General features: G+C 38.8%; 1 pseudogene; it reads left to right on the top strand.

The window, feature by feature from the left end:
• The first annotated feature begins 2859 nt into the window (after positions 1–2859).
• LOC138737832 (U6 spliceosomal RNA) lies at positions 2860–2960 on the top strand (annotated as a pseudogene).
• The last annotated feature ends 1125 nt before the right edge of the window (positions 2961–4085 follow it).

Raw genomic sequence — 4085 nt, 5'->3', positions numbered from 1 at the left:
TGAAGAAATGACAACCAGACTAGATAAAGGAGAGACAGTGGATGTTGTGCATTTAGATTTTCAAAAGGAGTTTGACAAGGTGCCATACATGAGGCTACTTAGCAAGATAAGAGCTCATGGAACAATAAGAAACATACTACTGTTGGCAGAACATTGACAGACCAGTGTTGGGGTGCTAATTTTTATGTTGTATATTAGTGATCTAGATCATGGAATGAATGACCTTGTGGCCAAGTTTGCAGCTGATAGGATGGTGCCCTTGTCCTTACCTTCTACCCCACCAGCCTTCATGTCCAACATATCATTCTCTGCCATTTCCTCCACCTACTACATGATCTCACCATCATCTCCTCCCCTCTCTGCCTTTCACAGGGACTATTCCCTCCATGACACTCTTGTCCACCTCCCTCCCCGCCATATGTCACCTTGGCACCTACCCCTGTGACTACAGGAGTTGCTCCACTTGCACCCACACTTCCTCCCTCACCATCATTCGGTGCCTCAAATATCCATCCAAGTGAAGTAACACTTCAATGTAAATCTGAAGGGGTCACCTACTGCATCCAGTGCTCTGTTGTAGTCTCTTCTTCATTAGAGAGAATGGTTGCAGACTTGAAGGTCACTTTCTTGAGCTCTGTGGCTCTGTCTGCTGTAGTAGCACGGATCTCCCAGTGGTCACCCATTTCAATTCCCCATCCCATTCCATTGCTTTCTGTCCATTGTCTTATGCACTGCCAGACTGAAGCTACTTGAAAATTGGAAGAACAACACCTCATCTTCTATCTAGACACACTCTATCCAGATGGAATTAACATTATTTCTCTGGTTTCCATTAAATCTTCCTCCCCTACTTCGACCCCTGTCTCCTTTCCTCTGGTTCTCTCTCTCTCTCTCTCTCTCTCTCTCTCTCTCTCTCTCTCTCTCTCTCTCTCTCTCTCTCTCTCTCTCTCTCTCTCTTTCTCTCTCTTTCCTTTTCCCTCTGTCTGATTTCACTGAGCCAAAATCAATTCTCAACTTTCCTCTTATCATATCAAATTAACACCTTTTGTTTGTGGGTCTGGACTCCTCCCCCTCCCTTTTTTTCCATGCTTTTTGATTCTACCTTGAAGAAAGGCTCAGGCCCAAAAAAAGCTGTAATATATCTTTACCTCCTATGGATACTGCGAGATCAGCTGAGTTTCTCCAACATTTACTGTATTTTTTTACTGCTTCTCACGATGAGAGAGTCTAGGACAAGAGGACAACTTCAGAATTGAAGGGCGTCTGCTTAGAACAGAGGTGTAGAGAAAGATTTTTTGTCATAGGATGGTAAATCCATTGAATTTGTAGCAACTGGACTTTGTGGAGGCCAGGACAATGGGTGTATGTAAGGCAGAGATTGATAGGTTCCTGATTAACCAGGGCATCACAGGTTATGGGGAGAAGGCTGGGTAGTGGGACTGTGGAAAAAAAAGATCAGGTCATGATTAAATGGCGGGGAAAACACGATGGGCTGAATAGTGTATTTCTCGTCCTATGTCTTATGGTCTCCCCTACCTCCTGCTTGGTAAATGTTAGCCTCTTCTCTTCATTTTCAAGCCTTCAGACATTATCATATAAAAATGCAGATCTGTTACCACTTCTCCCTATTGATAGTTGAAGGGGTCACAGGCCTCATTTTCAGTTTAGTAATGATTATTGTCAGCAGTGGTTTAGTTTATTGCATAGAAATGATTAAGAATCAGTAGATTGGAATACTGTATTGGAAAGATTGTGGCTATGAAGCATGTTTTATTGAATATAAAAGGATAATATTTTAAGGTTGCTGTCTCTAAATATCGTCATCTGGCTGACTGCTTTTCTGGATACATTCTGAATGCTTGTTGGAGCTTTTGAATCTTGGTGAATTTGTTCAACACTTCGCACTCCAGTCAAAGAGCCCAGACACTAAACTGGTTGAGGTAAAGCTGAATAATATTCTTGCTGAGATTCCACACTGCATGGTGCAATGATGGCCATCTTTACTAATGTGATTCCATTCTCTACTGTGCACTATCAGTCTCTCATGTTTCAACACATCTTTGTACTCAAAGCATTGGCTTACATTCTGACTCCAGAAGAAGTGTGTGTCTTACATTAATATTATAGACATGAAGTTCAAATCGAATATTCATATAAAACTGTGACAAGCACAGTTTGATTTGATGCCCAGTGAATTATCAAAATCTTTGTATATAAATGTATTTTCACTGCGGCTAGGTTCAAATCAACTAAATTTAGAATCTCTTACTAACCATCAGAGATTAACTATTTTTGTTGATTAGCATGCAGGAACAAGGAGTACTGGATTGTCTGTAAGTAAAGTATATGAGCTTCTCCCATTTTCTGCATTTATGTCAGAAGTTCAATTTCAAGCTTATGATTTCGACTGCATAACATTTGTGTTGTCAGTGGTCTGTTGCAAAACATCCAATTACCTCTAATACTGTACCTGTTACAGTGAAAAATGTTTCAAGTCATTTTACAGGCCACATCAGGAATAATTGGTAACTTGAGACATAGGGGAGATACAGAAGTTCTTCCACAAAGAAAATTTTAAGGAAGAAGTGAGGAGAATTGACATCTGAAACCACAACCACCTGCAAAGGCCTGATACCCGTGAAGTAGTGATGCAAGACATCAAAGTTTATGCATTGGGAATTTAAAAGGAAACAGACAGTGTGTATCGAGCATTTCAATTATTCTTGGCATAATGGAGAGTGGAGAGTTTGTCATACAGATCAAAACTCACATATTGGCCCAGGCTCAAGTAGTTCAAATTGTGTGATCAAATGATTTTTTTTTTCATTTTCACCAACTGCTGCTTTTAATAAATCTGTTGTGTGGTCACAGTACATAAACTAAAATTGGAATGATACAGAGAAGATTAACATGGCCGTGTGTGAGGATGACATGCAAATTCGTAAGCGTTCTATATTTAAAAAAAAGAAAAGAAAAAATAGAAAAAAAATCTGTTATGCAAATCTAAGATTGATGGAAGATCATTCTTGTGCTTTTTGAAGACTCAGTGAGTATGAATGTGCCTGCATTGGTTTAGACAAGCAATTGTAGTGGTAAGGTTTTCTGTTTGACCTTTAAGCATTTAGCTGTTCATAGATACTGTGCAATATCAAATCAATGTCTGGCTCAAAGATTTCAAGGCCTACCTTACCAGTATGCCCTTTACATTAAACACATGACAAATATGAGGTAAATCATAAAGATGTAACAACTGGTTTATGGCCACAATTCTCCTTGAATGTTTGTTGATGGTATGAAGAGAAGAGTGGGTGCAGAGAAAGTCATACAATGTATCACATGAAAGGAGGGAGATCAAATAATACATTTTATGTGTAGCACAGAGGACCTTACAAATTGCTGGGGTTCTGGCCTGTTCCAACTGCAAAGAGGCTTAGAGCAAGATTGTTTATTCTATTTTCAGAAGCAATGTTTAATTGCATATAAATCTGGTGATGTAACTACATTCCCTACAATACTTACTATATACAATTACTTCAGGTTGGAAAAAAATCATGTATTCTTTAAATATTTATGCTTTTATCGCACTTTTCTATTCAGGTTGAATGTGTATTATACCTGATCCTGAGCAACATGATTCACATGCAGTGTCTCTTGAATAGTGGTTGACACTGTATCAACATCAGAAATAGATTCATCAATGCACATGAGTTCAAAACCTTCAGGTATGTCTCTTGCTGGCATTTCTGATATAATATCTGATTAAAATTAAGTACCTTTTCAAGACAACTGATTCATATTACCTCACCAAGGCCCTTTGAGAGTCCCATTGCTTATTGATCTGGTAACTTTAACTCTTCTGCTCTCTGAAAAATTGTTTTTATTCATCAAAACATGTCTTCTGTTTCAATTCTGCCTTTCTGTTCATTTCAGGGTTCATTGCCAGGAAATTGCTATCTATCTTTCATTGCCAGCATTAAACTGTAATCCGAACAAAGCAACAATCCGAGCATTTCAGTTTAGTAACCTTCAGTTGTGTTCACCAAATTTTGCCTTTTATTGCAAGTCACAGATGTTGCTTTTGTCCT

This window comes from Narcine bancroftii, chromosome 6 (assembly GCF_036971445.1).
Source record: "Narcine bancroftii isolate sNarBan1 chromosome 6, sNarBan1.hap1, whole genome shotgun sequence".
In the NCBI taxonomy this organism is placed as follows: Eukaryota; Metazoa; Chordata; class Chondrichthyes; order Torpediniformes; family Narcinidae; genus Narcine; species Narcine bancroftii.
This window is presented reverse-complemented; position numbering and strand designations above follow the sequence as displayed.